Consider the following 12,069-nt stretch of genomic DNA (forward strand, 5'->3'; position numbering starts at 1 on the left):
TATATTACCCATATAATAAATATACCCAATTATATCACATATATTACCCATATACTGTATATACCAAATTATATTGTATAGATTACCCATATACTGTATATATACTAAATTATATGACATGTATTACCCCTATATACTGTATATACCCAATTATATTATATTATATGGGTAACATATATTACCCATATAATATATATATACCCAATTATATCACACATACTCTATATTACCCATATTCTGTATATATATATATACCCAATTATATCATATACTGTATATTACCCATATTCTGTATATATACCCAATTATATCATATACTGTATATTACCCATATACTATATATATCCAATTATATCACATACTGTATACAGTATCTGACAAAAGTAAGTACACCCCTCACATTGGTGTAAATATTTTATTCTATCTTTTCATGTGACAACACAGCTTGTATAACAGTGTAAATTTGCTGTCCCCTCAAAATAACTCAACACACAGCCATTAAAGAGGAAGTAAACCCTCCTCTGACACTTTTACCTATAGGTGATCCTATGATAAGGCTTACCTATAGGTACTGTAAATATCTCCTAAACATGCACCGTTTAGGAGATATTTACCTTACATGCAGCCAGTGACGTCACTGGCGCATGCGCTCTGAAGGAACGGCCGCTGGTGCCGTTTCTTCAGAGCCCCGTGCCGTGACTGTCGGCTGATGGCCAGATGCCGCGATCCCGGAAGACGGGCAACTGGACATGTCGCCCGTCATACAGGTAAGCGGGCGGCACAGCGGGGGCTCGTTCTAAGGTAAGTATTTCATAATTAGCTAGTATGCTCATTATGTGTTTCTCTTACAGGTTGCAAAAAAAAAAGTTGTATGGGTTTACAACCTCTTTAATGTCTAAACCGCTGGCAACAAAAGTGAGTACACCCCTAAGTGACAATGTCCAAATTGGGCCCAGTATATACCCATTGTGAGGGGTTAGCTTGGTAGCGGGAGAGGGTGACCCCTTGGGGGGGTTCGTTACACAGAGAGATAGCCGAGGAGTGGTTGAAAACAACGGTCTATGGTTTATTCTTGCAATTTTCTTCAAACAAGTGCAAGCGTCAAAACAGCAAAAAAAATCAAAACAAACATAAAATAAACCCTGGCCACTTGAGGCGTCTACCTTCACACACAGGAACCTACCTATGGAGTCTGTCCCAACCTACTGCTGGTCATACAGCAGACAACCAATAGTACATTTGTTTTCTTTTCACACAGAAAAAGTCCATCACCTCACCTTCAGAAGTCTTTCAGCTGACTGCTCTCCTCAACGCACACAGCTTCCGGAGGCAGCAATCAGCAGTCATCCTCTGGATAACTTATAGAGGCCTTAATTGCCTCATCCTGAATAGCTGAAGCTTTTTCAACATCCTTACACCTTTCTGGCTGCCTCTGCAGCCGACACCCTATAGTAATTGGTGAATTGTCTAAACAAGGCAGAAATGTATCTCCCATCTGTGACAACACCCATAGATTTACCTGACTTCCTGTCACACCATGTTTATATATAATATCGCAGATATTACTCTGGTAACTTCTATAACCAGGGCTTTTTTTCTCAGAGAATAGGTGCAGGAACTCCCCCTTCTAAGTTACTTTGTGTCTCCGCCCTCTACCCACCTCCGAGAACTAACCCTTGGTTCCACCCCTTCCAACCTCCGAGCACTGACCCTTGGTTCCACCCCTTCCAACCTCCGAGCACTGACCCTTGGTTCCACCCCTTCCAACCTCCGAGCACTGACCCTTGGTTCCACCCCCTACCCAGCTTTCAGTACAGCCCCTTTTAGAGAATATAGAGCCAAGTATAATTTTGTATTGGAATGTATAGCATTAGGTTATGATAACAAGAAAAGCAATGAAATAGATCCCCCACAGACAGCAGCAATAGACCCCCCCCAGCAGCAATAGACCCCCAGCAGCAGAAAAAGATCTCCCAGCAGCCAACATCAATAGACTCTCTAGCAGCCAGCAACAGTGGACCCCTCCCTAAACAGTAGATCCCTTCTAGCAACAATTAACCCTTAGTATCAAAAGATCCTCCACCAGCAACAATAGATCCTCTCCAGCAACAATAGATCTCCCAGCAGCCAGCATCAGTAGACCCTCCAGCACCCATTGGAGGTGCCGGAACTGCGTTCCCCCGCGTTCCCGCTGAAAAAAAGCCCTGTCTATAACAATCCAGCACAGGTTTGAGAACCAATTTCTACAATACAGAGATGAATTGGTATGAATTCTATCACACATCAGGATGGAGCTGTGCAGGAGCAGGGGGACGAGTATAAGACGGATTTATTATAAGATCACATTTTCATTTATTGATTCTAAAGTAGAACTCCACCCATGGAAAATACCCTGAACATTGAAGTTTGCTCCTGAGTGTTGAGTGAACATCTGTGTACAATGTGGGGGTCTCGGGGGGACGGCAGCGTGGGCTTTGACATCAGTTAGAAGGCCTCGTCTCCATTGTTGCGGTGTGTTTCTGCTGCTCTGTAATGCATTAATGTGCGATGAGTTAAATTGCTTCTAAAGTCTCAATGTCTTTTACCTTAATGCATTCTCTGCGTTAAGGGATACCCCCACCCTTCCCTCCCCTCCCCCATCCCTAAACACCTACCTGACTCCTCTCACTTCCTGGTCCCACAGGAGACACTGAGGACAGTGAGGCCATCAGCGGCGGCCGATCCATTAATCACATCTGAGCGTATCGCTTTCAGGGCATTTTTCGGGTGTGTTTTGCAGGTGTTTGGAGGCAGGCATTGCCATCTGACCAAAAACGCCTGTAATCTGCCAAAAAAAGAAGCTTGTGTACTTTCTAAGCTTCAGGCGACAAAACACTCCTATGTGAACAGGGGACATTAAAATGAATGGGATTTTGCTTGTTGGGCGTTTTGGAACTTCAGAGATGCGATTTACAAGCTAAAAAACTTTCAGGTGTGAACAGTGCCTTAGGGGTGCAGGGGCTCCACCAGTGGCGGCTGGTGCTCAATTTTTTTATTTTTTATTTTTTTTTTGGGGGGGGGGGGGGTGCAAACAGAAAAATGTTATATGCTATTTTTTGCCGCAGAGCAATGCCTGAGTGTGAAAGGGGCCTTCAGTAATCAAAGTATAGTGTGCCCCCTTCAATGCAGGGTGACCACAGTATGCCCCCATCAATACAGAGGGACCACAGTGTGCCCCCATCAATGCAGAGTGACCACAGCGTGCCCCCATCAATGCAGAGTGACCACAGCGTGCCCCCATCAATGCAGAGTGACCACAGCGTGCCCCCTTCAATGCAGAGTGACCAGCATGCCCCCCTTCAATGCAGAGTGACCACAGCATGCCCCCTTTAATGCAGAGTGACCAGCGTGCCTCCTTCACTGCAGAGTGACCATAGTGTGCCCCCTTCAATGCAGAGTGACCACAGCGTGCCCTCTTCAATGCAGAGTGACCACAGCATGCCCCCATCAATGCAGAGTGACCAGTGTGCCCCCATCAATGCAGAGTGACCAGTGTGCCCCCATCAATGCAGAGTGACCACAGCGTGCCCCCATCAATGCAGAGTGACCACAGCATGCCCCCATCAATGCAGAGTGACCACAGCGTGCCCCCATCAATGCAGAGTGACCACAGCATGCCCCCATCAATGCAGAGTGACCACAGCGTGCCCCCTTCAATGCAGAGTGACCAGCATGCCCCCCTTCAATGCAGAGTGACCACAGCATGCCCCCTTTAATGCAGAGTGACCAGCGTGCCTCCTTCACTGCAGAGTGACCATAGTGTGCCCCCTTCAATGCAGAGTGACCACAGCGTGCCCTCTTCAATGCAGAGTGACCACAGCGTGCCCCCATCAATGCAGAGTGACCACAGCGTGCCCCCTTCAATACAGAGTGACCACAGCGTGCCCCCTTCAATGCAGAGTGACCACAGCGTGCCCCCTTCAATGCAGAGTGACCAGCGTGCCCCCTTCTATGCAGAGTGACCACAGTGTGCCCCATCAATGCATAATGAGCAGCATACCTCCATCAATGCAGAGTGACCAGCGTGCAGAGAGACCAGTGCCTCTAACTCTAATCACGTGCTTCAGAAGAAAAAAAAACCCCATTGAACTCCATGCGTCTGGCGCCCCTGCATGTAGAATAGGGGGGGGGTGGCGCCCCTGCGCCCCCAACGCTCCGGCTGCCACTGGGCTCCACCCCCTCATTTCTATGCATCAGCCCCCAATCCCCATGTGGGGTGCTGGCCCCCTCATTTCTATGCGTCAGCCCCCAAACCCTATGCGGTGTGTCGCCCCCCTCATTTCTATGCGTCAGTGCCTAATCTCCATGCGGGGTGCCGCCCCCCCTCATTTCTATGCGTCAGTGTCTAATCTCCATGCGGGGCACGCCCCCTCATTTCTATTCGTCACCCTCTAAACCCCATGCGGGGCGCCACCCCCCTAATTTCTATGCGTCAGCCCTTAATCCTAATGCAGGGCGCCGCCCCCCTCATTTCTATGTGTCAGCCCCCAATCCCTATGCGGTGTGCCGCCCCCCTCATTTCTATGCGTCAGCGCCTAATCTCCATGCGGGGTGTCGCCCCCCTAATTTCTATGCGTCAGCCCCTAATCCCCATGCGGGGTGCCGTCCCCCCTAATTTCTATGCATCAGCCCCTAATCCCCATGCGGGGCGCCTCCCCCTCATTTCTATGCGTCAGCGCCTAATCTCCATGCGGGGTGTCGCCCCCCTAATTTCTATGCATCAGCCCCTAATCCCTATGCGGGGCGCCGCCCCCTCATTTCTATTCGTCAGCCCCTAATCCCCAATCCTCTATGCTCATAGAGTTCTGGAGGCTCTAATTGGCTTCAAAAAGGTTGGGTTCGGGGGCGCAGAGCCCACCCACTTGTGACATTAGCAAATGAACATTCGCTATTGTCTTCCTGCTTCTCCTCCCGGCCAATTAGGACAGGAAGCAGGTCCTAAGACCAGATTGGCCAAGGAGGAGAAGCACCCAGATTGGCCGGGAGGAGAAGACAGGGAAGCCACCAGAGCAGTCCAAACCGCCACTGGAAGCCATAGGCTCCTGCTTCTGTCAGTCAAATTCTGTGAGAAGGGAGCAGGGGCGTGGCTTACCAGTGCTGTGTGTGTCTGTGGATGCGCACAGCCCAGCTCAGGAGCACGTCTGCACAGATACCTTCTTAGCACATGGCTTTTTTTGAGAGGACAACGAGAGGAAAGAGGAGCGGGCAGCACTGGCGGGGGACTGCCAAAGAGGAGGTAAAAGGCCACTTTGTGCAATATAGTATAAGATCTTTTTTATTTTAGCAAAAAAATTTGAATTTTAAGGAGAACCATTGAAAGGAATGGGCTGCCAAGATGTCCCACAAATCCGAAACAATTCAATATAATGCACTATGGGGTGTTATGGAGCACTGCCATGCATGTGCATTGTCTTAGTCAGGGCCAGTGCCATTTTGCGCCCTAGGTTCAGCTACTTGCACCCCCCCCCCCCAAAAAAAAATTAAGCTTTAACATTTTTAAAACTAGTAGAACATATGAAAACAGCTCTGGTGACACAGTTCTGCTTTCTACCACCTGATATCCATGGTGTTTCCCTGGACTCTGGACTTTGTGTCATGCCCAGGAGAGGTCTGGCAGCGTGCCGCACCCGGAATCACTGAAACCTTTGTCAGTGTCTGTTCTGACACCGGCGCTCACATCCTGGCAAGGCTGGGACAAAGGGTGGGCAAGAGGGATGGCTGCCCAGGGCGCAGGCAAAAAATAGATGCAGGGTGATAAACCCAGTATCGGGATAAGGTCATGCCGAGCCCAGGGCGAACATGCCAAACTTCACCCCTCCCCCCAAGATGTGTGAGCATTGTGTACCAGTAAAAATCCCCACCGAAAAATTTGTATGCTTACCCACTAATAGAGCGTCACGATTCGGGATAAAATGAGAATAAAGGTCACGATTCTCGGCGTGACGTCATCTTTTATATTATACAAAAAACATTGGGCTGACTTTATTGTTTAGTTTTGTATTTTTTTCCCCCAAAAAACTGCATTTGAAAGACTTCTGCGCAAATCAAATACAGCGTGACATAAAATATTGCAACGATCGCTATTTTATTCTCTGGGTCTCTGATAATATATATATATATATATATATATATATATATATATATATATAATGTTATAATTATTATATATTATTATTATTATTATTATTATTAAAAAATAAAAATTATTATAATTATATTATTATTATTATAATTATTATGTTATATTATTTATATATATGTATAATGTTATAATTATTATATTATTATTATTATTATTGTTATTAAAAATTATTATAATTATATTATTATTATAATAATTATTATTATGTTATATATATATATATATATATATATATATATATATATATATATATATATAACATAATAATTATTATTATAATAATAATATAATTGTAATAATTTTTAATAATAATATTAATAATAATATAATAATTATAACATTATATATATATATATATTATAACATAATAATTATTAGAATAATTTTTTATTTTTTTAATAATAATAATAATAATAATAATAATTATAACATTATATATATAATGTTTGGGGGTTCTAAGTGATCTTCTAGCAAAAAATACTGATTTTACCCTGTAAGCAACAAAAGTCAGAAATAGGTTTCGTCCCGGTTCACATATGTGTGATGACAGACATCGCATGTGATTCAGAGCGCACTGCTCTGCAAATCACATGCGATGTCTGTGCGTTGCGAAATCTGCCATACAGATTGCATGGCTGAATTCACATCGCCTTCGGAACCAAAGTCGCACAGGACCTTTTTTTTTGGTCCGCACCAGAATCGGATCGCATGGGTGTTGACACCTATGCGAACCGATTCATGTCTGAACAGGGATATTCGACCTGATCTGGGGGTGTCGTTAACTTTTTATTGACACCCCCAGCGAGTCGCATATGGCAGTGTGAACTTCCTGCGAGTCGGGTGCGATGCGGGGACCCGCAGTGGATTGGCAGGATCCCCGCATCGCATATGTGTGAGCCGGCACTTAACCGCTTGCCGACCGCCCGCTAGGTATATACTGTACTTGTACGGTGGTTCGCGGTAGCGCTCCTGGGGGCGCGCCCGCCCCCATTAGGAAGCGAGTAAGCCGATCCACGGGCGCCCGCGATCGCTCCCCGCTGAGAGAGAACAGCGGTCTGCTGTTGTAAATACAGCTGACCGTTCTTCTCCCTGGAATGAACACAGAGTGCCTGTGATCCTTCTATATAGGAACACATGTCTCTGTATTGATTCCACAAGTCCCTCCCCCACACAGTTAGAAAACACTCCCCTAGGCTCACACTTAACCCTTTGATCGCCCCTGGTGTTAACCCCTTCCCTGCCAGTGTCATTAGTACAGTGACAGTGCATATTTTTAGCACTGATTACTATAGTAATGTCACTGGTCCCCCCAAAAGTGTAAAAAATGTCAGTTAGGGGTTCGTTCTGTCTGCTGCAATGTCCCAGTTCCGCTAAAAATCGCAGATCGCCGCCATTACTATTAAAAAAAATTAAATAAATAAAAATAACATAAATCTTTCCCCTAGTTTGTAGACGTGATAACTTTTGCGCAAACCATTTAAAATACACTTATTGGGATTTTTTTTTTTTACAAAAATATGAAGCAGAATACAAATTGGCCTAAAATGATGAAAAAAATAGATTTTTTATTTTTTTGGGATGTTTTATAACAGAATGTGAAAAACAATATTGTTTTTTTTTTTTTTTTTTTTCAGAATTGTTGCTCTTTCTTTGTTTATAGCACAAAAAATAAAAATCGCCCAGGTGATCAAATACCACCAAAAGAAATCTCTGTTTGTGGAAAAAAAAGAACATCAATTTTATTTGGGTACAGCGTCGCACGACCGCGCAATTGTCAGGTAAATTAACGCAGTGCCGAATCGCAAAAAATGGCCTGGTCACAAATCTTCCGGTCCAGAAGTGGTTAAAGGGTTAAACTGCCCTCCTTTACATACGGAAGTTCATTCCTTTGATGTAAAAGAAGGAAATGATACATTGTAATACATGGAGTTTATAGTTATCTCCCAGCCTTAAAGTGGAGTTCCACCTGAAAATGAAAGTTCGTTCCATCTTCTCGCTCCGGGTCACCTGAAAAACAAATGGATAATCGCAATTTGTTTTTTGTTTTTTTACTTACCTTGTTTAGAAGAAAATATACTCCCTTTACTTCCTCTTCCTCCCCTCGGCGGCCGCGGCGATTCGTCACTTCCTGGCTTTGCAATGATTCCTGGGAGCTGAACGTCATCGCTCCCAGGAATCAATGCGCCTGCACCGGCACTGACGTCAGTTCCGGTGCAGGCGCCGTCATACATTGCTAAACATCTTCTGGGCATGCCCAGAAGCTGTGCAGGGATGACGCTGCAGCCCCGGAAGTGACGGCGGGGCCGGTGCAGTGCATCGTGGGACCAAAGAAGAAGGAAGAGGATGCAGAAGAGGATCGCGCTGGCTTCAAGCTGCCCACACCTGAGATGGCAGCGCTGGATAATACATTTTCAAGGTAAGTATTTCTTCTTGCAGGTAAGTGCAACCCGGGACGAGGCTATCCATTGTGGAATGTACTATCCCTGACTGTCCCGGGGGTATTTTTATGTATTTTTTTGTTTTTTAGGTGGAACTCCGCTTTAACAATGTTCATAAACGGAGGCTCTTTTTTTTTTATTTTGACAGCTGTGAGTGAGCGGGAATGGCTCTGTAAGAATCAAGGACATGCTGCTTTAGTGTCCATTCACACTAGTACGACTTGTCAGCCTGACGAGTCACGCACCATCGCGGTCCATAGTGTAGTACAGGAACGGTTCTAATAGGAGCGACACAAGTCGCTCCGACTTAGAAAAAGGGTCCTGTACTACTTCGGGGCGACCTGGAGGGGACTTGCATTGACATTCATTTTATGAAGTCCGTGCAAGTCGTACCGAAGTCGCGGTGCACGCCACTTCACAGGTCGCCCCAAAAGTCGTGCCGCTTCAGTGTGAACCGGCACTTAAGATCGTGAGAGGAGGGGGGGGGGGTGAATCGAGATCACAATTTTTTAATGATTAATTATGCAGCTCTACCCCCTAAGCATAAATTCCCCCTCCTCTCAGTACAAATCCGCCCCCTGCTGAAATCCCCCTCTCAGCACAAATCTTCTGCCAACCCATCTCCCAAATCCCCCTAGCACAAATGCCCCCCCCCCCCCCAAAAAAAAAATCACCACCTCCTTGCATAAATCCTCTACCCCTAAAATTTCCCCTCCAAGTACACTTCCTCTCCACCCACTCGAAATCCTCCTTCCCAGAACAAATACCCCCCCCCCAAATCATCCCTATTTACACATATCTGACCCCCCCCCCCCCCTGAAAAAAAATTTGCCTCCTAGAACAATTCTTACCCCCTGTTATAATACTAGTAGGAATCTGTCGTGTAGAGGAAGGCCTACCGATTGCCAGTGGGTGGAGCTTGGATGGGAACCCCCAAGGTGAGTAGCACAGGCTAATCTGAGGTGCGGAATCTAAGTATCCACCGGACTTCACCAGAGCCTCTGATGGTGAGGATGGATTTGGCTGCGGGTGAATACCAGGTCGCGGTCCCCAGGGTCGCCCCACCAGGGGAGGACTGGTCAAGGTCTGAAGGCAGATGAGGATCCAAGAGAATAGTCAAACGAGCCGGGGTCAGGACAGGCAGCAAACAAACGAAGTCAGGGACGAGCCAAAGGTCAACAGGAATCAGGCAGGGATCAACAGGACGCAGGTTCAGGAACATGGAGAAGCTGAAGACAAGACAGCAAAGGCACAGTGCTGCTGAGGTGTTTAAATAAGGCAGCCTGTTGCCAATTGCTGCAATTAGCCTGCACTAGGTTAACCCTTTGGATGACAGACAGCACATCAGTGTGCTCAGGGAGCGTTCCTAACACCCCCTGCCACCCCCCAAATTCCCAATCTCCTCATGGCACTCCCCCACCTTACATGACACCACAGTGCCCAGGGCAGACGTCCCTCCTGCCCACCCCTTGTCCCAGCCCTGGATACACCCATTATATGGCATGTATTATCAGTGAGGGAGGGAGGTGCAATTCTGGATTCTTGCCCTTGGCGCTGGACAACCTGTCTCAGTACTGCATCCTGGTCCTGGACCTGTTTAGGGGAGTGCTGGGCCTTCTCCTTTGAGGTGCTCCCATTCTGAAAGGCTTCATGTGACTATCTGGTACCCTGCCAAGACACAATGCACTATGGACCATGGCTGCTAAGGTCACCACCATGACCACGTCATCTGCAGAGCAACACCTGGGCTCTCCAGACCTGGTGGTGGAGGAAGAGGATAGCACACACCAGGGCTCCCCCATGGACCACCCCAGTGTCAGCGGGGTAGAGCTCTGCATTGGAGGTACCATCCATGAAGGTGATTGAGGCACTGCCACCTATAGTAGCACACCCAGCTATCAGGATGCCAGGAAACCAGACCACACGGGGATGCAGGTAAAATAAAGCAGTTTATTGGAGAAAACAACAATAATCGCACAGCAGTGAGGAAGAGAGAGCAGGAACAAGCCGGGGTCAAGTCCAAGAGCGTGTAGTTATCCAAGCCGGGGTCGGGTCCAGAAGTGGTTTGTCTGCCAATGCTGGGTCATCTGCCATTGCCGGGTTGTCAGCCGATGCCGGGTCGAAAGCCAGGAGAGTCGTCAGCCAAGCCAGGTCATACATGGAGGAACATGGAGAACAGAAGACTGCTAGCAGAGATGCACCTTGGAGCACAAAACACAAGGGCAATGATAGCAACCCAACAGGTGATAGATATAGTCAGGTGTGCAGCATCATCAATGTGTGACGTCCAGGCAGCAGGAAGTGATAATGCAATCGGGGTCTATAGGAGGCAGCAGTCTGCACATGTCCAAGAAGGCTGCCAACAGGAGGGCAAGGTAAGATCTTGACAAAATCAGAGGGAAATGGTTCTCTAGGTCCATCGGAGGTACAGCCATCTTCCCTATCTTGCCAAGGAACTGCTACAGTCAGGGGTGTGTGGGCCTTCAGCCCCTTGTGAGGAGCTTGAGGATTGGCCTGGGGCTTTGTGGGGTGTCCCCTAAGGTACTGCCATGGCGGAGGAGCCAAAAGGATCTGTGGCTCTTTGCTTTAACTGCAACATCTTCACTAGACCCCACTGCTGTTTTGCCAGGGAGGGAGTGCTATCACAAGATCCCCAACCCCTGGGAGACCTGGCGCCCTTCCTTACATGGAGTCAGAGGAGAAGGAGACCAGTAGTGCCCCGCAGACCCCCCCCCCCCATGCCCACCATCCTACCTGCCCCCAGAGAGTAAGGAAACCAGCACAGCGCCCTAGGCAGCTGCCTAGTTTGCCTAGAGGTAGTGCCAGCCCTGGACTTTGTGCATTGGGGTGCCATTGAAAATATTTGGCAAAGGAAGGCATGTGATACTTGTTGCCATGCATTGTAGTAATGTGCATTTTCCTACAACTCATTGACATAAATGAACCCTTAGAATTCTTTGCTGGTGCATTTCACCTGCTTGATACTGCCTTTCCCTTCCCAAAAGATTATGTGTAGTGAAAAAGAGGGAGGAAATGAGCAGAGAAACGTCCCCGAGATCCTAATTCTGTCTCAGTCCGCTGCCCAGGATTTCAGGCACGGGGGTATCTGCTACACAAAGATTTTGGCAAACCCTTCCTAAAATGTGATGCCGGCTGAGTTGCAACAGACGTTTATCTAATTTTATCAGTAACTAGTTCTATTAATCTTCATCTGTTTCTAATTTTGGTAGATCGAAGTTTCTCACCAAGGAACATCTGTGAATAATCATCGATCGCCATTCTGAAAATAGAAAACATTTTCCAGATATAAAAACTTTGGCAGCGAAATAAGGAAGAGAGTGAGATGAGATGTGGAAAGATAGGCGGAAGTCATAGCAGAGGATACGTCATCGATATACCTAACCTGATTATACATGGTTGGTGAGCGAAGAACTACGACTCCCAGCAGAT

The sequence above is a fragment of the Pelophylax lessonae genome (genome assembly GCF_965119305.1).
Source record: "Pelophylax lessonae genome assembly, chromosome: 11".
NCBI lineage: Eukaryota > Metazoa > Chordata > Amphibia > Anura > Ranidae > Pelophylax > Pelophylax lessonae.